Source organism: Cupressus sempervirens, chromosome 2 (assembly GCF_028749045.1).
Source record: "Cupressus sempervirens isolate cs-2001-9-10 chromosome 2, ASM2874904v1, whole genome shotgun sequence".
Lineage (NCBI taxonomy): Eukaryota > Viridiplantae > Streptophyta > Pinopsida > Cupressales > Cupressaceae > Cupressus > Cupressus sempervirens.
In genome coordinates, this window is record NC_143119.1 from 80,593,622 (window position 1) to 80,619,057 (window position 25,436).

The following is a 25,436-nucleotide window of genomic DNA, read 5'->3' on the forward strand; positions in this document are numbered from 1 at the left end:
CACTACCTACTCTCTATCCCTCTCACTCTCTGTCCCATTCCCTACTCTCTCTTTTACACACACTCCCATCCCCCCCCCTCTCTCTCATTCTCCCTCTCCCTTTTCCTGTTCTCTCTCTCACTCTCTCTCCCATCCCCTAATCTCTCTCACACACTATCTCTCTTCCATCCCCTACTCTCTCTCCTACACACATGCCCATACCATCTCTCTCTCCCTCTACCTATCCCACTCCCTCTCCCATCACCTATTCTCTCTTTTGGGTTACTCTCTCCTCTTCCATCCCCTACACTCTCTCTCTCACTCTCCCTCTCCCACTACCTCTCCCATACCTGAGTTTCTCTTTCTCTCTCTCCTCTCTCATCCCCTACTCTCTCACTCTCTCTCCTCTCCCATCCACTACTCTCTCTCTCTCCCTCTCTCCCTCTCTCTTGATCTACTCTTTCTATCTATCTCCCTCTCCCACCACCTACTCTCTCTCACTCTCTCTCCCATCCCCTACTCTCTCTCTCTTATACACACTCACATCCCCCTCTCTCTCTCACTCTCCCTCTCCCACTCCCTCTCCCACCACCTTCTCACTCTCACTCTCACTCTCCCATCCCCTACTCTCTATCACACACTTTCTCTCTCCCATCCCCTACTCTTTCTCTCTTACACACATGCCCATCCCCTCTCTCTCTCCCTCTCCCTCTCCCACTCCCTCTCCCACTACCTACTCTCTCTCACACTCTATCCCCTACTCTCTCTCTCTCCTCTCCCATCCCCTACTCTCTCACTCTCTCTCTCCCACTCCTTCTCCCATCCCCTACTCTCTCTCTCTTTCACTATCTCCTCTTTCATCCCCTACTTTCTCTCTCACTCTCTCTCCTCTCCCACCCCCTACTCTCTCTATATCTCTCTCCCCCTTTCTCTCTCTCTCAAGCTACTCTCTATCTATCTCCCTCTCTCACCATCTACTCACTCTCTCTCCCATCCCATTCTCTCTCTCACTCTCCCTCTTCCACTCTCTCTCCCATCCCATACTCTTTGTCTCACTCTCCCTCTCCCACTCCCTCTCCCACTGCCTACTCTCTCTTTGACTCTCTCTCTCATTCCCTACTCTCTCTCACTCTCTCTCTCTTACACACACACTCCCATCCCTTCTCTCTCTCCCTCTCCCTCTCCTACTCCCTCTCCCACCACCTACTCTCTCTCACACTCTATAACCTACTCTCTCTCCTCTCCCATCCCCTATCTCTCTCTCCTCTCCCATCCCATACTCTCTCTCCCATCCCCTACTCTCTTTCACTCTCTCCATCACTCTCTCCCTCTCTACTCTCCCCCATTCCCCTCTCTCTCTCTCTCTCTCTCTCTCTCTCTCTCTCTCTCTCTCTCTCTCTCTCTCTCTCTCTCTCTCTCTCTCCCTCCCATCTTGTACTCTCTTTGTCACCCCTTACTCTCACACACTCTCTCCCATCCCCTACTCTCTCTCTTACACACACTCACATCCCCCCTCTCTCTCCCTCTCCAACTTCCTCTCCCACCACTTATTATCTCTCCCATCCTCTACTCTCTCTCTTTCTCGAGCTACTCTCTTTCGCCTACTCTCTCTTTCATACACACACAGACTCCCATCCCCCTACTCTCTCTCTCTCCCCCTCTCCCACTCCCTCTCCTGCTACCTACTCTCTCTCTCTCCCATCCCCTACACTCACTCTCTCTCTACCATCTTGTACTCTCTCTCTGCCATCCCCTACTCTCTCTCTCTCAATCTCACACTCTCTCACATGCCCTACTCTCTCTCTTACACACACTCCCATCCCCCCCTCTCTCTCCCTCAATACCTCTCCTACTCTCTCTCGAGCTACTCTCTCTATCTCCCTCTCCCATCTCATATTCTCTCTTTCACACACACACACATTCTCATCCCCCTCTCTTTCTCCTCTCCCATCCCCTACTCTCTCTTTCTCACACACACACACTACCATCCCTCTCTCTCTCTCTCCCTCTCCCACTCCCTCTCTCACTTCCTACACACTCTCTCCCCCATCCCCTACTCTCTCTCTTATTCTCACACCCCCTACTCTATCTCACTCTCACTCTCACTCTCTCTCCCATCCCGTCTCTATCTCTCGCTCTCCTGCTCCCACTACCTACTCTCTCTCTCACTCACATCCCCTACTTTCTCTCTCTCACAATCTCTCTCTCTTCCATCCCCTACTCTCTATCTCTCTCTCACTCTCACTCTCCCACTCTCCTTCTCTCCCCATCCCCTACTTTCTTTCTCGCACCCCCTACTCTCTACTCTCTCTCTCTCCCATCCCCTACTCTCACTCTCTCTCCCCCATCCCCTAATCTCTCTCTCTCTCTGCTACCCCCTACTCTCTCTCTCTCTCTCTCTCCCATCCCCTGCTTTCTTTCTTTGCCACGCTCTACTCTCTCTCTCCCATCCCCTACTCTCTCTCTGCCACTCCCTACTCTCTCTCTCCCATCTCCTACTCTCTCTCAAAAATACACACACACACACACTCCCATCTCTCTCTCTCTCTCTCTCTCTCTCTCTCTCTCTCTCTCTCTCTCTCTCTCTCTCTCTTTCTCTCTCTCGTCTCCTACTCTCTCTTTCTCTCCCATCCCTCTCTCCCTATCCCACCTTCTTTGATCCGCTACTCTCTCTCTATTTATCCCTCCCTCCCTCTATCCCTATCCCACCTCCTACTCTCTTCCCATCTTCTAATCTCTCTCTTTCTCTACCCTCTCTACCTCTCTCCTTCCCTCTCTATTGAAATTTAGGTCTTAATATTGCATGCACAATAAACCACACACACACACACACACACACACACACACAAACTATTAATACCAAAATTAAAAAAGATTTATATAATGTGTGTGCACTATAGGATGCACATGCTATTTAAAACTTTATATTCTACCAAGCCAAAGGTTTGGAGTCTCTAAACTTGTTTGAGATGTGTTTTGCTGCAAACATATAAAAAGTGATTCATTTTTCTTGTGTGCTCTCCTTCAAGTTTCCTTGTGGTTGAGCATCAAGAAAATTAGGTTACATGGCATTGTAGGTCTCTGCATTAGTATATAACCATATAATTTTTTAATTTTAACTATTTCAAGCCCTTCAACTATAATTTATTTTGAATGTATGTCCATTTTTTTGTCAAAAACCAACATGTACTAATTGGGTTGTAGATTTTAGCTCATTCATCAAATTTCACAAAAAATTAGTTTTTTAGAAACTGAGCTCCATTCTACACACTTTAAAAAAAAGAAGTTTTGATTTTTGATTAGTTTTCAATCATTTCTAGGGGGAGAACATAGATATTTCACATTTTTGGGATGTGTCCAATCAAAAAATTCATCAAAAGAAATACACGTTATAAAATTACACAAAAAATCTGGGATAAACTACATAGTGTTAGGTAACTTTTGACTAGAGCGATTAAGAATTTCAAAAAAAAAAAGTTAAAATTTTAGGGGGCCCACACTTTGTACTATATTATTGTTTTTCTGAATAAATAGTACCACTTTTTATGGCCCCCTTTTTTGAGGACCCAAAACTAAACCATTTTGAAAAAAAAATAGTAGTTTACAAACTAGATTCAAAGGACTACTACTTTTTTTTGTCGCATCTTAAAATTTTGAGCGTAACTATCTTCAAATTTTTGTTGAAGTTCAAAAATTACCGATTTCAAAAAAAAGTTGTCCACTTATAGTCCCCTTTTGGCACCATAACTTGGTGCACTTACCCATTTAGTTTGCATGACAACTATCTGCACTAATGTCTACCTACATGTTTACATAGTGTAGATCATCTATATGTTAGGGTGGGCTTCTTGTTGCACCAAAATATCAATCTATCAGTGCCCAATACAACCAATCAACTTATAGGACATAGGAGGCATTTAATCACTTGTCACGAATCTCAAGGGGAGCACTGAACAAATTTCTAACAATCTCCCCATCAACATTACTCAAGGATCTGAGGATTTGAACCTATGACAAAACTTTGATACCATTTATTAGAGTGGGTTGTCATTTCACCAAAAGACTAATCTATCAATTCTTGATAAAATTGCTCAACTTATTGGATATAGGAGGCATTTAAACCCTTGTCTCAAATCCCAGGGAGAGCACTGAATACATTTCTAACACTACATGCATTCAAACATAAAAAACAATTACATCGGCATTATGGTTCTTTACATATACATCTTACTAACAATTTGAGAGCATTTAAAACACATTTAACATCATTTGAAGCAATCATTAATAGATTGAAATATTGAAACAACTTTTATAAATATTGTTTGCAATGTATTTAACGAGGTTCCTTAAGTGTCTCATTTTGAGGCTGAATTTGGAAAGGGATCTTTTAGTGGTATAAATGCATCTTGCCAGCCTATAAGCTAAAGAGAACCTACAATACTTCCCCATCACATGGGGATTCATTATCCTCCAAATCAATATGTAGATCACTTCCAAACTTTCCCTACTAAGAGGAAAATATTGATCAATATTTTAGTTAAAACATCAAAAGCAAAAAATCTTTGAGCTTTATAGCAAGATACAACAAGAGGATAATAGATAGCAAACTACATCCATTTTTTAGAAGATTATATTTTCTCAATACACTTAGAACAATATTAAGGACTCACAAAATTTAAGTACATGTCTACAAACTCCAAAGTAGGAGCAAAAATACCATGCAAATTAAAAAACCAAGTTTAAATTTACCATGAAGGAAAGAAGTCATGTAAGAATGTTGTACCCATGTGTTTATAGTAAGTAATAATAAGTTAATCACAATATTGGCACAAAAATGAACTATACTTGATTACCCAAATCAAACATGTACAAAATTCATGTGAACATAATAATTTAATAATATTGAATCAAAATTAATACATACCCTGAGATAGACCACATGGGATTCCATGTTTCTGGATGAACTAGACAATACACAAGTAAAGACAATAATAAAATTTCCAAATAAATTACTAACATTCTAGAAAGCATAAGAATAAGAAAAGTTTATAACAGATCAGATCATGTAGAAAACCATTATAAAAACATACAATCACTCATAGACATCCATAACCTCTTTTGAGTTGCAAAGAGCTCACTTGGTGTCATCATGTTGTAAGGCAGGTGAATAGAAACATTGTAATTAATGCATCAGTTTATTGTGAATTATTGTGAATTCAAAAAACTTGAAAAATGGAATGAGCTATTATTAAATTGTATTCATCAAAAACTAAATTTCATATGCAAGGATGTCATAGTTCAAAGGATAAGATAAGAAAGATACCTAACACCTAGAGGCTTATATGGGTACTCAGGTGGAAATTTAAGTTTTAAATAAAATATGCCTCATGATCAAATTTAAAGTGAACCATGTATGCCATAAGGAATATGATAAATATTAAATAGTTCAATATTTGGGGCTATAAAAGTCTATGATTAGGCCAAGCAAAAAGAGAGTATAAGTCATATAAAATAAGCCCACAAATAAGTGCATGAACAATCTACAAGTGCATGTGCTTAGGCAAACACTAATTGTGATACACAAATAGAGAAATTTGAGTAGAAAAAAACCCATGTTTCAATCCCACATTGTATTCCCAAAACCACATTAGACATATAATAGTAAACTAACATAGAAATTTTTTAGAATTCTTTAGAATAAGTGAGAGGGGGGTGGGCAGGGGGTGAATAAGTTATTCAAGTTCCAAATGCCCTAATAATACTTTTTCACAACTTATAATGAGTCTATAAACTTTTCATCCATCCAAACTTAAATCAACCATCTTAGAAAGTTACAACAAATCAACATGCAGGAATAAAACATGCAAGATCAACACATGACAGAGATTTACATGGAAACCCAATTTGGAAAAAACCACCAGTAACATGCTACTTGATTTTCACTCTTCTAAAGTGATGCCCTGTTAAAAACCTGCCCTATTAAAGGCTTATACACACTATTAAATGTGACCTTGTTAGAGGATTTCACAAAACTGTTAGGAATGGGCCTGATCAAAGGACTTTAGAACATTCACTTGGAATGTCACCCTATTAAAGGATTTACCTCATGGCTATTAAACTAAGCTAAGTCCATAGGATTTAAACTAACTATTACAATTGCTAGAGAGTAACAATAATGGCTTTTTGATCTGATACAACTTACAACATACTTTTAAGATTTTAGATCTCACTTCAGTTATATCCTTTTGCTTGGCTTTAATCACTTCAACTCTGACAGCTTGTCTTCCTCTCAAGCTTTGTCTCCTTGAGTCTTCTTACTCATCATGCCAATGCAATCATATCTAGGGTCTTCTTATTGAAACAGAGTAACTGTGCTCTCTTTCTCCTTAGCACCTCCTTTAGCACTTTATGCTTTTATGCTCGACCACCTTCTCCTCTCTTTGCTTCATGACCTTATGACTCCATAAATAGAAATTTAGTTTTCCTTTTTCACTCAATTCTCCCTCTCCAATTTTAGGATTTCAAATGGATTAGGTAGGATACAATGTATCTACCCCATATCTTTCTTTTATATAGAAAACTTCATCTAGAGTCCAGTTTTATTCTCCAAAAATGTTCTACATGGTGTTCTGTGCCACCAGCTCATCATTCTTATCTTCCATTTAATTCACAAATTTCTAGATAACAACCTTGTCAGCTTAGATCTGGCGAATCTTCAATTTTTGAAATAATGCAGCAACTCGGTACTATTGGTTTACTGATGCTCGACATCTCTGTGTTACTTGGCACTTGTATTTGCTTGGCACTTGATTTTGCTCAACACTCGACACTTGATTCTACTCAGCACTTGATTTTTCTTGGCACCTGAAGTTCACTCGGCACTTGCTCGACTTCAACTAGGAATCTGTTCGGCTCCTTCATGGTCTTTGTTAGTCTTTACAAATGACTTGGCTAAAACCTTACATCTTTGATATGTTTCAATGTGCCTATTATCTATGTCTTAGAGTATGTCATCAATGACTTAGCTAATACTTGGACTTTATTACAACATCATAACTTCAACCTTTCTCTAGGTGTTCTAGTTACATCTTATTGATTGCCTCCTTGTCAATCAACCAATTGATAGTATTTGGATCACTAAAGCAATTGTCATTCCTGCAAGTAGCAAGTTTAACATCAATGACAAAACAATGATTGAGAACATTCTTTACTAGTTCCATATAATCATTCCAACAATTTTCCTCATGATCTTTTCAATCACTTCCAACAATCTCCCTCTTTGGCATTGATGGCAAAACCAAACTGATCAATTGATCAACTTAGTTACCATGAAGATTGTATATATTGTCTACTACTTTTTTTGTCTGCTTGCATCCTTACTAATGATATCATATATCTCCCTCTTTCATATATATCTCCCTCTTTCTTTGTATTGATCAGGTTTCTGCATATTTCTCCCTCTTTAACATAAATGCCAAAGATGTAACATCTTTAACATGCAAGGTATAAGCTTTGGTTTCTTGATGTCTTCTCCCTCTCTCACCATGCTTGTGACTAATTTGGAGTTTTTGCTCCTGCTATCATCCTCTACATCATTATTCTAATATTTCAATGATTTGTTCTTGTTGATGCAGGGCAGCATCCTTGTTGCTTTAAACTGCTTGAGTTAGGGGTATTACCCCCAACTTGCCTCTAAGATATTCATAAGCATCCTTGGGAAATGGTTTGGTGAAGATATCTACAGTTTGTTCTTTTGTGTGAATGTATTCCAACTTCACTTATTTATCTTCTACCAATTCTCTAACATAATGATACTTGATTGCAATATGCTTAGTTTTTGCATGCATTACTGGATTTTTGGATATGTTTATAGCACTTGTATTATCATAATAACATATCATAGGTTTTGTTACCTCTTCTTTCATTCCTTTCAATAGATGTGTGAGCCACACAATGTTTATGCAATTGACTGTAGTTGCCACATACTCTGATTCTATAGTGGACTGGGATGTGCATGTTTGTTTCTTGCTAGTCCAAGTAACTACCCTTTTACCTAAAAATAATGCACCTCCACTTGTGCTTTTTCTGTCATTCATTTTGCCTCCCCAATCTGCATCTATATATGCATTGAGTTCAAACTGTCCATTATTTTTGTAGTATAGACCAAAGTTATCAGTTCCTTTAAGATATCGCATTATTCTTTGTATTGCTATGAGATGATTTTCTTTGGGATTAGCAGAGAATCTAGCCACTATTCCAACTGCTAATGCTATGTCTGGTCTACTATGTACAACATATTGTAGTTTTTCAATCATGAATTTGTACATTTTTTGATTGACTTCAGCTGATTCATCATTTTTGGATAGCTTATTTCCTATTTCCATTGGTGTGCTGACTGGTTTGGACTCCTCCAATCCAAATGTTTTAAGTATCTCTTTGATGTACTTTGATTGTGTCACAAATATACCATGTTTTAGTTGATATACTTGCAATCTGACAAAAAATTTGATCTCTCCAAACATAGACATTTCAAACTCATGTTTCATTTTATCAGCAAAGCCTTTGCAAAGCACTCCCTTTCCTCCAAACACTATGTCATCTACAAAGATTTCAGATACAATAATATCCTTACCTTCATCTAATTTGATGTACATGTTTTTTTTATCATTAGTTCTTTCAAATCCTATTTGCACTAGATACTTGTGAAATCTCTCATACCATGCTCTGGGTGCTTGTTTCAGACCATAGAGTGCTTTATGTAGTTTACAAACCATATCCCTGTTGTTCTCATCAAAAAATCCCTCTGGTTGTTCAATGTAGACTTCTTCTTCTAGTATACCATTTTAAAAAATAGATTTTACATCCATCTGATAAACTTTGAAATCTTTATATGCAGCATATGCAAGTAAAGTTCTTACTCCTTCAATTCTAGCAACAGGGACCAATGTTTCCCCATAGTCTAGTCCTTCTTCTTGAGCATAACCCTTGCATACTAGTCTAGCTTTGTTTCTAGTAATCTCACCATTCTCATCTAGCTTGTTTTTGAATACCCACTTGGTGCTAATCACATTCTTGTCAATTGGTTTGGGAACCAAACTCTAGATTTTGTTCTTCTTTATTTGATCAATTTCATCTTCCATAGCTTTATACCAGTCATCATCTTGTAATGCACCATATACTATTTTAGGTTCAGATTTTCTAATCAGACATGATTCATGTCTTAGTCTATTCCTTGTCATTGGTCTTGCATCTTTGTCACCAATAATCTATTCAACAGGGTGATGTCTTTTTACATATTTGGATAATCTTGGTTCTATCCTTATTTTCATGTTTGATCTTTCTAATTCAGGGTCACTATGTACTGAGTTGTTAGGTTGTTCTTCATTTATTTCATGTGTACTAACTTCAGTATCAGATTGTGCATTTCCTTCATTTTTCAACTCAACTTCTGAATGTAACTCGGCATTTATTGGTTGTGACTCGACTGAGATTGAAGTTTTTTGTTGGGTTTCAATTTGATTGACATCATCCACATCAACAGGCATTACTTCATAAGAATACACAAAGGTTTTGTATTTAGTCATTCTCTTTGGTTCTTCAGCTTGGACTTCTGTATGCTCATCAAAGTTTACATTTTTACTTTTCACAATTTTGTTAGTGTTAGTATTCAAACACTTATATGCTTTACTTCTAGCAGAGTAACCAAGGAATATGCCTTCATCACTTTTTGCATCAAATTTTCCATTTCTAGCATCTTTAAGGATAAAGCATTTACAACCAAATACTTTGAAATGTTTTACATTAGGTGAGTGACCATACCATAATTCAAAAGGTGTTGTATTTGTACCTTTCTTCACTTGTACTCAGTTTAGTGTATGAATAGGTACACGTACAACTTCTCTCCAGTATTTTAGAGCTATAGTCTTTTCCATCATTAATGTTTTGGCACAGTCAATCACAGTTCTATTTCTTCTTTCAGCAATTCCATTCTGTGGGGGAGTTCTAGGAGCTGACGTTTGTCTTTTGATTCCTTTGTCATTACAAAATATCTCGAATTCTTTTGATGTGAATTCACCACCTCTGTCTGATCTCAAGCATTTCAAGCTTTTTGCTATTTCCTTTTCAACTCTAGCCACATACCACTTAAACATTTGAAAAGCATCAAATTTTTGTTTTAAGAACATAACAGTCATCATCCTGGAATAGTCATCAACAAAAAACATTATGTACTTATCTCCTCTATAGCTTTGTACTTCCATTGGACCACATAAGTTAGTATGAACTAACTCAAGTACTTCTTTAGATGTATAGTTTTTGCTTTTGAAACTTGACTTTGTCACCTTTCCTAGCTGACATTGTTTGCACATGATATTATCAGGCTTCTTCAATTTTGGTAAACCTCTGAATTTCTTCATTTAACTAATATTGACCAGATTGTCAAAATTGACATGACATAGCCTTTTGTGCCATAACCATTCATCATCAAATTTTGCAACAAAACATGAGACATCATCCATATCAAGGTAAAATAGATTACTCCTTGTTTGATCTCCTTTTCCTATCAATTTATCATCAGTATCATAGATTTTTGCAGTTTTGTTTCCAAATTCTACTTTGCATCCTATATTGCCTAACTGTGAGACAATTAGCAAATTGTAGTTTAATCCTTCAACATAGTATGCATTATCACATGAAATTTTCTCTGTGAGCTTAATTAAACCTTTTTCTTTGATTTGACATGGAGCATCATTACCAAATCTAACACTATTTCCATCATACTGAGTAAAGTTAACAAACTTACTTTTGTCTCCTATCATGTGATGTGAGCATCCACTGTCTATGATCCATCTGTCATTCTTGTTCATACATGTTACCAGTGCTGTAGGCTCTTCTTCATCAGATTGGTCCTTCATGGCTACATAAACAACTTCATCATCATTATCATCATAATTTTCTTCAACAATATAACACTTCTTGCCTTTGTCTTTGTAATCTCTCTTTTCATCATCTCTTCTAAATTTTTATTTATTGCCTTCCTTGTAATCCTTTTTCTGTGTACACGTGGCAGCAATATGACCTACTTCATTGCAATTGAAACAAATGATAGGCATCTTACCATTGAATTTTCCTTTACCTCTGTGAAATCTTCTAGCAAGTAGTGCTTCCAATTGTTTCACATCTTCCTCATTAGTGCTACTGTCGCTGGATACATATTTCATCTTTCTTCCCTTCTTTGATTTCACCTGTTCAGCATCTTTTAGTGATAGCTTGTCTTTGAAAGAAGATTCAACATTCTCAGGTCTATAGTTGTCAAAGTTAGATAACTCAAATGTAGTGAGTCTACCTACTATACCTTCAAAACTTAGATTGTTTCCTGGTACACATCTTAGTTCTTGTATTGCTGATACTCTAATAGCATAGATAGGGAGAAAGGTTCTTAAGAACTTACTATTAACAGTATCTTCATCCAAATGACCACTCAAACATCTTATTTCACTAACCACTTCATTTATTCTTGCGCCATACTAAGAAACATTCTCATTTTTCTCCATTTTCATATCATCAAACTTTCCTCTGAGACTTTCTCTTTTTGCTCTTTGGACATTCTGATCTCCTCCATAGATGTCTAATAGGGCTTTACACATTTTGAATGTAGTGTCACATCCTTTGATATCATCAAATTCAGCATAGTTGAGTGCAGAGGCAATTTTCAGCATTGTCTGATTGTGTTCTTGTTTATTTTTCAAATCTTCTGTAGTAAGAGTACCAGTTGGATCAACATGTTCAGTAACAATTGAATTTTAGGCATAATCTCCTATGGATCCAAGATATAGCTTCATCAAACTTTTCCATGCAACAAAGTTGTCTTTGTTGAGCTTGGAGACTTCTCTCTTAGGCATTTTGATCTTTCCTGCTTATAGTCCCTTTAAACTGAATCAGCATTTTGGCTCCGATACCAATTGTTAGAATTCTTTAGAATAACTAAGAGGGGTGGGTGGGGGGGCGGAGGGGGTTTGAATCAGTTCTTCAAGGTCCAAATGCCCTAATAATACTTTTTCACAATTTATAATTGTTGAGATAATGGGTGTTGCACACATTGCATAATATTGTTATATTTTATTATTTTATTTTATTATGTAATGTTGTGCCTAGATGGACGTGCAACATGTAAAGATTCCCATGGAATATTCTTGATGAGTTGTATTGTAACATTGTGACAATATTTCATGTAATTATTTAATATTGGAGAAAAGAATTAAATGCCCAATATTAAATGTGGGGTCAGTGGGTTAGGTAGCACATGGTTTTAGCACATGGTTTATGTAATACCACTTAGTGGTTTTGTGGGACTTGCTACTATATAAGCAGCCACAAGGGTAGTTGTTTTATAGAGAGAAAAGAGAGTGACAAGGAGAAGACAAAAGGCAAGAGTCGAGCCGGACAAGGCTTAACAAGCTAGCCAAGGGAGCATTTGTGAAGGTTGAAAGTATGGCATGGGATGTGTGGATTCATGCTTGTTCACATAGTTTGCTCGGTTGTGGCTATGGCCATGAAGGCTTCCATGGTTGTATGGCAATGGTATTTTTTGCTAAATAATACATGATGATGGATGCTTTTGGAGGCTGGGTTTTTCCCTCAATGAGGGTTTCCCAGGGTATATCTTGTGTCACAATTTTGTGGGTATGTTGCCTATTCTCTTGCATGTGGATTTTAATTCCATGATTATTTCAGATTTATTATGGGTTATGTGGAAATGGTTATATTCTTTGTTGCCAAGTTTCTTTACAAGTGGTATTAGAGCTATGGTTTTATTATTGTAACCCTAGATTGAATCCATGGGAATGCATGAGAAGATAAAAGAAAGGGCAAGATATATGAATGATTTATTGCAGATCTAAAGACTTTGGATTTTCTGTTATGATGGGATGTTAAAAAAAAATTTGGGCATGTGAAATTGTTGGACAAAAGAATTTTTCGGATGTTTCATTTAAATGAGGGTTTTGGGGGGGTAGCTTGCAGAAATGACCTCCTGGGTAAAAAACAGACCTCACCATTGGATTCGGGTCAACATTTCCATAAATTTTGATATATAATATGCCCTAGTTTGGCCATGTTCAGAGGAAATGAAAGAGTTTTTTAGTTTCAGCCCATGATGGCCGTCAAATTTAATCCCGTCGGAATTTTCGTCACTGAAAAAAAAAAAATGAAAAATCGTACTCAAAATGGTAAAAAGACTGTCTTAGTAAAATGGCCATAACTTTCTCTCAGAATATCAGATTTTAGAGTTCTTATAGGTGTTGGAAAGCTAATTCAGAGCACTACAAGATAGTGTAGGTTTGGTTCTATGATTTTGAGATATTTTTAGGTTTTAAGAGCCCTAAAGTCAGATGTTATTTATTTTGAGCACGGATTAGGGCATAACTTGGGCATACAGAGTCAGATTTTGGACTTCGAGTAGTCAACAGAAAGCTCTTGGAGAGCTCTACACATTGGTTCAGATTTGGTGTAAATTTGGCATGATTTATTTGTTGATATATTGATCTGAACAGTTTATAGATATATTTTGACTATGGTAACATTGTGAGTTTATGGCATTAGAGATTTAAGTTTTGATGTCATTGTATACTCAATTCATATTTTAGATTGGTCTCATGATGATATGGTTATCAGTGTTTGGTTTGGATATGCATGATGACTTGTTGGGTCTACAAGTTGTGCAGTGTTGTAAGCGGTCTATACTTACAGGTTGCATTTATAGCTTGGTTATGGGTTGTCTTTGCCCATTGATCTTTCATTATTGATGCATATTCAGATTGGTGGCTTGGATTTGGGTTGTCTATGCCCTAAGTCACATGATTTTATCTTCATGTAGAAGGGATGAGATGTTGTTACCAGGTAGAGTCATGGTGGAGGATTGTGGTTGACTATTTTATGCTGACAGGTTGGACACTTTGAGAGACAGATGCTCGGTTCATGGATGTGATCATGGTGTCATGGATTTTGGCATGACATGATTGGTTATACAGGTACATCCTTGATGTTCATTAGCTTGGATTTCTAATTCAATTATGGTGGTTTATCTTCTTGGTTGAGGATCATGGTTATTTGGTTTCTTTTGAGGAGCTCATGATGTGCACTTTGAGTTCTTTGATAGTTTGATGCTTTGGTTGATTCTCATGGTTAGAAGATGGTTTTTTCATCATGATGTCATGGATAGCTTGGATACATAGTTTAATGGGAGCTTGTGACAGTGATGGGGTGACAGTGCAGGATTAGTTCCTGGTTTGGTTTATATCCTCTTGGTTTGAAGAGGATGGATTTTATGATGCCATAGGTGACTTGGTACCATGGTTGAGTGGGAGTTGTTGGCATTGATATATTTATGGAGTGTTTGCAGATGTTAGAGGTTTGTCTTAGATCCTATTGCTGCAGAAGCATCTTTGACATTTGCATGGTGCACTTGTTATCTTCATGGTGTATGAAGATGGTTAGACCTTGAGGACTCATGGATTTCTTGGTTATCTTCATGGTATGTGGAGATGGTTCTTCCTGGTATGTGGAGATGGTTTTTCTTCATGGTATGTGGAGATGGTTGCATCTTGAAGACTCACAGGGTTCTTGGCAAAGGTGTGGTTTATGCTTTTATTTGGCATGTTATCCTTGGTGTGAGGATGGTTTCATTATTATGTCATGGTATACTCTTGATACGCATTTAGAGTTGTGACATGTTATGGCGTGTTCATGTGGAGCATGTTATCTCTTTGGTTGAGATGGTAAGATCATGTTATCATGTTTATGTTCCTGAGGCCATGGTTGGAACTTTGACATTGATCTTGGTTTAGTTTCTTGGTATTGAGTACACTGATCATAAGCTGGATACTTCATGATATTGCTATGTTGCATTTGGAGTTGGCATGGATTGATTGGTTACAGGTGCTCATGGATACTTAGAGACGGTGGTGATGCTGATTTCTCTTGGATTAGAGAAGTATTTGTTGAGATGGTTGATGGTTTCAACAGGAAGTCCGAAGGGCAGTCACCTGATATGGACTTGAGAGGAGATTGTTCTTAGATGAGTCTTGGTTGGAGACTTGGGTATCTTGATGAGCATTCTCATTCCCCACTCTTGGTCTACTCGGCGGTTTGCTACTTGAGAGGTATAGCCCATTGTTTCTCTCAGTTGCATTATATTTATGCTTGTCTTTCATGGATATGGATCTTGAGCTATGGTACATGAGTTAGTTCTGGAGGGTTCATTTGATAGATGGTTTAGGATTGGTTATCTCCATGTGCATATGTTGTTATGCTGGTTGAGTTTGGGAGATGGTTTTATATTGGGCATTTTCCTTGGATTAGGAATGGTTTTATTGAGTTTGATCTTCTTGTGAGAGGCTTACATCCATTATTAGTTATATGGTATGGTTTGGGTGTTGTTGAGGCTTCTTGTTGGGGTTTTATGGAGGAGATCATACTTGCACAGTTTACATCTAGATGTGTGTGTAGAAGGACATGATACAAGTTATGATTTGCATGGTTTCTCTTGGTCTTGGTTATCTTCTTGGATGTTCAATTTTGCTTACATTGGATTTGAGATTGGTTAGAGATTGTGATCACTAGTTTGTGCTTATGTATGTCATGTGAGAGATGACATGGTTATTCCTTTATCTCTTTCCTTTGTTGGTTGTGGAGAACTTGGGAGAGCATTGGAGACTTGTTATGAGAGTTGTTCTTGCAGGATATCAGTTTATGTATTGTGGATGTCCTTGATACTACATGGATTCACTTCTTTGAGATGTGTTGAGTGGATTGGTTATAGATTTGACATTATCTTTTGCAGTGGGAGCTTCTTGGTATATATGTGGCAAGTATTGCTCTTGAGGCTTGTGATTGCAGGTTGCAGATTGGATAGGTCAGTGATATGAGATTCACTTGTTATACCTTTGAGGTATGGATAGTTGGATGGGTTTGGTGCTTGTTGTGGGTGCTATTTCAGCTATGGATATTTTGACAACTACAGATACATGTGATTACCTTTGGATCAGGTTTTTTGTGCTTGAAATTTTAGTTGATACAAGATTTTATGATCTTCTAATGCGATAGGTTGGGTGGTTTTCTCTTTGGATGGCTTCTATGTATGTCCAATGGGAGTGGCATAATAGGAGGTGAGATCATTCATGTTCGAGATGTTGGGTACTTTGATTTTGTTGTGGGTACTAGGATGGAGCACTTGGTGTATTTTGATCCATGATGGTGGATGTGCTTGGAGGGATTATTCCCTTGTTCATTTATGTGGCTACAGATTGATCCTATGCAATGTATACAACAAGTGGGAGATTGTTGAGATAATGGGTGTTGCACACATTGCATAATATTGTTATATTTTATTATTTTATTTTATTATGTAATGTTGTGCCTAGATGGACGTGCAACATGTAAAGATTTCCATAGAATATTCTTGATGAGTTGTATTGTAACATTGTGATAATATTTCATGTAATTATTTAATATTGGAGAAAAGAATTAAATGCCCAATATTAAATGTGGGGTCAGTGGGTTAGGTAGCACATGGTTTTAGCACATGGTTTATATAATACCACTTAGTGGTTTTGTGGGACTTGCTACTATATAAGCAGCCACAAGGGTAGTTGTTGTATAGAGAGAAAAGAGAGTGACAAGGAGAAGACAAAATGCAAGAGTCGAGCAGGACAAGGCTTGACAGGTTAGCCAAGGGAGCATTTGTGAAGGTTGAAAGCATGGCATGGGATGTGTGGATTCATGCTTGTTCACATAGTTTGCTCGGTTGTGGCTATGGCCATGAAGGCTTCCATGGTTGTATGGCAATGGTATTTTTTGCTGAATAATACATGATGATGGATGCTTTTGGAGGCTGGGTTTTTCCCTCAATGAAGGTTTCTCAGGGTATATCTTGTGTCACAATTTTGTGGGTATGTTGCCTATTCTCTTGCATGTGGATTTTAATTCTGTGATTATTTCAGATTTATTATGGGTTATGTGGAAACGGTTATATTCTTTGTTGCCAAGTTTCCTTACAATAATGAGTCTATAAAATCTTCATCCATCCAAACTTAAATCAAGCATCTTAGCAAGTTACAGCAAATCAACATGCAAGATCAACACATGACACAGTGATTTACGTGGAAACCCAATTTGGGAAAAACCACCAGTAACATGCTACTTGATTTTCACTCTTCTAAAGTGATGCCATGTTAAAAGCCTGCCCTATTAAAGGCTTACAACACACTGTTAAATGTGACCTTGTTAGAGGATTTCACCAAACTATTAGGAATGGGTCTGATCAAAGGACTTTAGAACATTCACTTGGAATGTCACCCTATTAAAGGATTTACCTCATGCTTATTAAACCAACCTAAATCAATAGGATTTAAACTAATTGTTACAATTGCTAGAGAGTAACGATAATGGCTTTTTGATCTGATACAACTTACAACATACTTTGTAGATTTTAGATCACACTTCAGTTCTATCCTTTTGCTTGGCTTTAATCACTTCAGCTCTGACAGCTTGTCTTCCTCTCAAGATTCATCTCCTTGAGTCTTCTTACTCATCATGCCAATGCAATCATATCTAGGGTCTTCTTATCGAAATAGAGTAACTGTGCTCTCTTTCTCCTTAGCACCTCCTTCAACACTTTATGCTTTTATGCTTGACCACCTTCTCCTCTCTTTGCTTCATGACCTTATGACTCCTTAAATAGAAATTTGGTTTTCCTTTTATGCTCAATTCTCCCTCTCCAATTTTAAGGTTTCAAATGGATTAGTAGGATACAATGTATCTACCCTATATCTTGCTTTTATCTAGAAAACTTCATCTAGAGTCTAGTTGTATTCTCTAAAAAAATTCTACATGGTGTTCTGTGCCACCAGCTCATCATTCTTATCTTCCATTTAATTCATAGATTTCTAGATAACAACCTTGTCAGCTTAGATTTGGCGAATCTTTGATTTTTGAAATAATGCAGCAACTTGACACTATTGGTTTACTAATGCTCGACATCTCTGTGTTACTTGACACTTGTATCTACTTGGCACTTGATTCTGCTTGGCACTTGATTCTACTCGGCACTTGATTCTGCTCGGCACCTAAAGTTCACTCAGCACTTGCTCAGCTTCAACTAGGAATTTGTTCGGCTCCTTAATGATCTCAGTTAGTCTTTACAAATGACTAAGCTAAAACCTTACATCTTTGATATGTTTCAATGTGCCTATTCTTTGTGTCTTAGAGTATGTCATCAATACACTTTTTTATCAATGACTTAGTTGATCCTTGGCCTTCATTACAACATCATAACTTCAACCTTTCTCTAGGTGTTCTAATTACATCTTATTGATTGCCTCCTCCTTGTCAATCAACCAATTGATAGTATTTGGATCACTAAAGAAATTGTCATTCCCGCAAGTAGCAAGTTTGACATCAATGACAAACAATGATTGAGAACATTCTTTACTAGTTCCATACAATTTTCCTCATGATCTTTTCAATCATTTCCAACAAAAATTACACCACCATATGTATGTTTTAGTTCAATGGGATATTAATTGCATCATTTAGCCTTACATCAAACATGATATAGTCATTTGATCACATGCATAGAACATATTTCCATATCAAAGAGAAAATATGAAAATGAAGGAATTATAAAAAAAAAATGAAAGAATGAATCATCTTTTATTCACCATTATAGACAAGGGAGCAACAAACATGGCTACTAAAATATCCACCTCAATGATCCCAACAAATAATTCTCGTCCTGTGCCATGAAAAACCAAAAAAAATTTGCAACAATTGCAACAAACAAAACCACAACTCCATGAACAACCTCAAATTTTTCATCAGCCACATCTAAACAAAATACAAATATATCATTAACATTATCAGATTTGTACACTCTATTAGTAAATATCAATTTGTTTCTGAATTTTATTGTGCTTATTTTTAATATCAATATTTGAAATCATATTCCATGATCCATCATCAAGAAGAGAGAGTGCAAGAATGGAATTAGAAAGGGTTGTATCATTCCTTATTTCCTCTCACTTCTATATCATACAAGAATTTTAATATGGGAATTCAAAATGCCACCAATGTTTATGTTTCCTATTTTATTTATTTTTTTATAATATCCACCAATGTCTAGGAGTTAATCATAATAAACTAACTTCTTGGTATCTGTCATGCACGAAAATACTCAAGCAAAAGTAACCACAAGCCACAATCTAATATTATTGCAATTTAGAGAAGGAATCAATTACCTAGCACACATGAATACCCAAGAATTACTAAACACTCTTTTATAGATGCATACACAAGTTTACAACCATTCTCCATATAATGACATAGAAATGATGATAAATATTCCACTGCTTTATATATTACATTACCCACAAGATCCTTCCCCCTCTAAAAAATATCATTTTGTAGCCTTAAAAAGAGATATCATATCCTAACTAAAATACCCAACCAATTCTAAATTTTATCTATACAAAAAAAAAAAAAAAAAAATTTATGGTCTAGTCAAAATTACTCTTGAGCAGCATCTGGCAACCAATCTATAATCCCCTCAAATAAGATTACAAATTGAGAACTATACAAATTTCACAATAGGGGAGAAATAGTTTTGGTCCAATACAAAGGATATAACATGTTGGAATTGAGAACAATCCAACATGGAAGTTGCACAATGCATTCTCAATTTAAGGGTCACTGATATCCTTGATAATTATTTCATTTATAATATAAAAACTAAGCATTTTGACAATTTTATACTTATGAGAAACATGCGATTACATTTGTGCTTAGGTCTTTTGTTAATACAATATTAATTATGCACTCTTTATTTCATATGCTTGCATTCAACTAGGAGTTTGAAGGCATGGTTATATTTACTATATACAAACATAGTTCACTTTTCTTCGAACTCACTAACATGTAGATCAAATTTGCTTGCTTTTCCAAGTTTTTGAGAGCAGATAAATAAATAAAATTCCAAAAAAATTTCAAATAGGACTTTAGAACACTCAACAATAATGCCATATAGTTATTAAAAATCTTATACTATTCAAATACTTGCATAGACAAATGTCATGAATATTGAAACAAATTGTCAAGAACATGTTACCTAGTTTGGGCTTTTTCTCTTTGTTTATACTGCAAAAAACAATCACCTTTTTTGTTTTTGTACTTATAACAGAGATATAGTACATTTTGTACATATGACTCCTGATTATACTCTAATAGTACATATATAGTAATAGATTTCTTTTATACATAGTATAATTTTTCATTTAGACTTGTTTGTGTGTGAATGGGGGTAGTGATATAGTGGCAGTGAAGAGCATATTAGGCATATTGATAAAATAAATAAACCAATTTCAATGTTAGACACTCACTTCAAAATTTGTTTGGTTCAGTATAACATTATGGGTAGACCAAACAACAATGGGGTTAATTGTGCAAGACTTGATGGATGGAACAGTAAGGACATTTCTTTCCATTAGTGTTTTAAAAGCTTAGGTTTCCAACTTATGTTTATGTAATTTTCTATGAATATCAAAAATTTCATTTAGGTTGGAATTTAAGTTGCTATTTACCATGGTATTGTTCCCCTTAAGTTATTGTTCTTTACATTTCTTGTTTGTAATTTTTTTTTTATCATATCAACCATTGTTCTTTATCGTCAATACTATCATTTGATCATGTACTTGCAACATTTATAATTGGTCAAACTTCATTCAGCTAAAAACATGAGTAACGGTTATTAGCTATCTATTTTATTTCTCTTACCACCAAATTATATATCATACCCATCATATCTAGATATGTTAGAGGTTGGAAATGGTAATACGACCAAAGAGTAGCACTGCTCACATTTCAGCATTTGGGCTCTTGTGAAGGTAATAATCATGTTGCATCTTACAAAAACTATTTTTTTGTACTTTCCTTTAATAGTTATTAAAATTTATTCACTAAAGTAAAACATTCTTGATTACTTGCTTCTGAAAAGGATTTGAGGATTTTAACTTAGAGACATTGTTTTTGTGTCCAATAAAAATTTCATTGAATTCCAATTTCTTGTAATAGGAAACATCTAGAAGATCCATTCATTTGAACTTCTTTTTGTTTCTTGTTTTAGGTACCACTCTTGATTGCTTGTGATGTCAAATCTTTGAATAATACGACCTTAAATATTTTGAACAATGAAGAGGTCATTATACTAAATCAAGGTCTGCCTACTACATTTTTGAGGGAAAATATGCATCTTTAATGGAACAAAATGGACTTTATTACCATGATTGAGTTAATTAAATTCTACAAACTTACATCAGCATAGCTGAATCCTCCTTTCTATAGGTATCTTAAATGGTAACCTAAACAATCTTCTTGCATATAGATATATTGGGAGTATAGGGGAGGAAAGTGAGCCAGAAAGAAAATCATGAGGTACATAAGTTCCCCTTTATTATTATGGAGGTCCTCCATGAAATCATTTTAGCTACTCGATATAGGAGCACAAGCCTTATGGCTCAACCTCTTTGACTAAGAGCCAAGGACTAAGGGGCATCTATCCCGCCAAATATATGAGTCTTTTTTCTTCTTTAATTATATTCACTATTTAATTTTGAATCCTATTATAGGAGTGGGTTGGTCCCCTTGCCAACTACCATATATCTATAATTTTATGGAACAAAAGCTTATCAAGAGTTGTCATTACAGTCAACTAGAAATACATTGGACTCCTACCCTCAATTACTATCAAGTTTAGGAATTTATGGAGGGTAATGAACATTTGTTAGACATTGGACTCCACCCCTTAATTAGCTCTCTTTTGCAAAAGTAGTTATTTGCACTCCTTACTTTTTGACCACATTACCAACTTTGATATTTTACCCATCCTTTCCAATCCATCTAGGCCATGAAAACTCAGGTAAGGTCCCAATGTTACTAGCATGCAATTTCACAATGCTCCTCTTATTGTTCCTTGATCCACATTTCCTTGTTTAGGGCATCTAATTTAACTTTGAGATCATAACCTCTTGTGCTAGTGTAGGAGCATCTTAGGGTGAAATACAAAATGCCAACTAAGTTTTCACTTGAAGAATTATGATGGGTCAAAATTTTAATAAATGCTAGTTGAGAAGCTTGTAGTGTGCCAGTGAGATATATTGTGGTTAGTGAGTCCAGTTTGGCCAAGCAATGCACAATGTGACCAAATTGTTGCCAAGTAGGCCAAATTGGACTAGGTATGTGAAATGTGTGTCTAAGTGTTAGGAGGGCTTGTTTATGGGCTAATGGGATTAGAAAAGGTATTGGGACATGTTTATGTACCCTTGGATTGCAAGGAAGCATTTAAATGTTCAAAGTTGCTCAATGTTGCAAAATTTGTCAATGAAATCTTTTTGCAAGAAAATGCAAAATTGGGCCAAGTAGTTACCAACATTGGGAAATCATTTGGAATAGATGACATGCATATTTAAGCCCTCCAAACTCATTTTTTGGAGCGTTGTATTCTTTTTATTGAAGATTTTGAATTAAAAAAGCTTGAACAATTAAGTAATTTCATGCACACTCTTGTTGCAAACTGAGCATCTTAACATTTGTGGATTGAAATTGAAGATCTTTCATTGTAATTAAGTTTTATATAGTGCTCTATATTTCTTTGTTTTGGAGTTGGCTTTTAATAAGTTTTCACTTCTCAATATAATTCCCAAGGTCTTTGTATAGTCATTGGATTGGTTTAGGACACTAAGGAAAGGATGCCTATTTCTCTTATCTCCATTGTTGGTTCATAATGGCCTTTGGAGGTTTTGTAGAGGAGGCAATGTACTATAATTTGGTATAAGCAGTGAACTTTGAGACTATCTTGTAGGCCATTTGAATGGTAACCCAACTAGGAGGGTGTTGTCTATGGGGCAACATATATCCACCATTATTCAATAGAAGTATAAGAGACTTCCACTGTTTAACACTTGGGAGGGGTACATATATTTTGTCCTGTATCCAATGGCAACTAGGAGTAGTCATATAACAGAGAATCAAAACTTGCAAAGGGTGATTGAATCAGCCAAACCAATGGTTCAAGGACGTGTGTGAGTGTCCTAATAAGGCATTGATGAAGTTGGATCAAATATTGAGTTCATATTGGTGTTGTGGAAGCCATTGAGCTATGGTTGGTCAAGAAACCATCATTAAAGCTTATAAACCCTCATTTTTATGCATTGGGTATGTATGAACACTTTGGGTATATGAGACCTATAAAATCTTTTGAGGTTTCCAGATCAGTATCTAGAAAGTGCAATAGTTTGGAGGGTTATTTGTAATTTTGGGGATTTGAGCCCTAATTACTAGAATTGGAGGGCTAATATAGGCCTAAAAGGCTACAAGGCCTAATTGCAAGAACTATGAGATCGACAAGGAAGATAGGAGTTTTGCTAAACTTTGAAACCTTGTCTAGTGACCTAATGATGTTTTTTGACCTCTCCACTTTTGTAAGTCTCCCTGCTTGATTTGGAGGTTACGCTTAGTTGATGGACTTAGTGTAAAATAGAGAAGTAAAGAAGGAAAAGTCTACTTGATAGGAAAACCTTGTAGGTGAGAGTGTGAAGTTGAATTGGAAGACCCTAAGTTAAATTTATATTTCATCACATGTAAATTTATTACATAAAAACCAATGTTTCTACAAAATTGATAAAAATCACTACAAATGAAAATTGAATGCTTCGCTCAGGTCAAATAAATCTATATCTAAAAAACAAAACCAATTTGGACTTTGTCACAAATGAAAGAGACTTCTTTTTAACCAAAAAACTACTTATAAATGCCTCTCAACATTGACATTATATCCAGAGTATTCTATAGAATTCTAATCTTTCTAAGCCATATTACATTACTAGGCTTCTACCCGGACTGAGAAATGAAACACACAATGAATTTGTTGAAAAGGAGTAACATAATAGAAAGAATAGAAGAGAAAATGAGTAACAAAATGACCATCATAATCTTCATTCTCGGTTTGCCTTGTACATAAGCTCAAATGACAATATGTACAGTGTTATCACTCAGTTATGCTTTATGAAGTTTTTAAATCTACCTGATGAATTTTATATTTGATATTGATTAAGAATTTACTTGATTGATTAAACATCAACTTATAGTTGATATTTTGATAGTGGGTGGGATCAGAAAGTGTAGATGGCTATTAAAGGATCTGTGGCATTACATACAACAACTGAGCATTAACTAGTAGTTGATATTTTAGTAGCAGGTGGGATTGAATACTATAGATACCTCATTGTAAAGCTGAATTTTATGACTAAAAATTCACTACTTAGTTGATATTTTGGTAGTGGGTGGGATTGGAAAGTCTAAATCACTTGGTATTAAGTTAATCATGTTCCATACAAAGTAGTAAAGAAAGAATATGGCCACTCAATAAACCATGCAACTAGATGAAAATGGAATCTATAACTAGATGTGTATTTTTATTTGTCTTATTTGTATGAAAGAAATTATAATTTATTTTCTTTCACCTATGTTGGTGAACAAATTGTCTTTTTTGATTAAACAATAATTTACTCTATACCCAAGATTTGAAAAATCCAAAAATATTCACAACAGTTGGGAAAACTTCAAATTATTTTCTTTCCCTCTGCATTTATACATACAACTCCCTTTCTAAAATTTATTAGCGAATTCAAGGAAACTAATAACAGCTTAATGTGCACTTTTACTAGAAAGTGCATAAGGGGCTCTCCCATACTCTTAGGTACTGAGGTAACAATTCACATATTTGTTTACAAAAATAAATGAAAAGCCCATAGACTTTTTATCAACAACCACCTAATCTGAAAACTAAATACAACCACAACTTAAGCTAATTATGCAAGGAAATAAATGAACATAGACTACAAAGAAATAGCAGTAGATATCACATACGCTTGATTATCAAAGTTCACAAAGTAATGGTGATCAAATTTCATCAAACACCATGTTTTGAAGCATAGTAGAAGATTATATATATATATATATATATATATATATATATATATATATATATATATATATATATATATATATATATATATATATATATATATATATATATATATATATTCAAAAACTTTCCTCAGCACATAGTCTTTTCAAAGAGTATATATATATATATATATATATAATATGTACATATTGCTATTTCAATCTAATTAATTCGAACAACAATAATTCTATCAAAGTACCTTCTAGCTTTCTAATCTCTAACCCCTAACTAGTTAAATGCTCCAACATTTATAGTTTTGACATATCCAAAAAGGACTCCATTAAAGCCTTTCGATTAAAATAGTTATGAATAGTAAAGACAATTTTAAAACTAGTTTCAAAAATAAACAAAAAGTAATTGATTTGGCTAGACTTCATTGCCATTG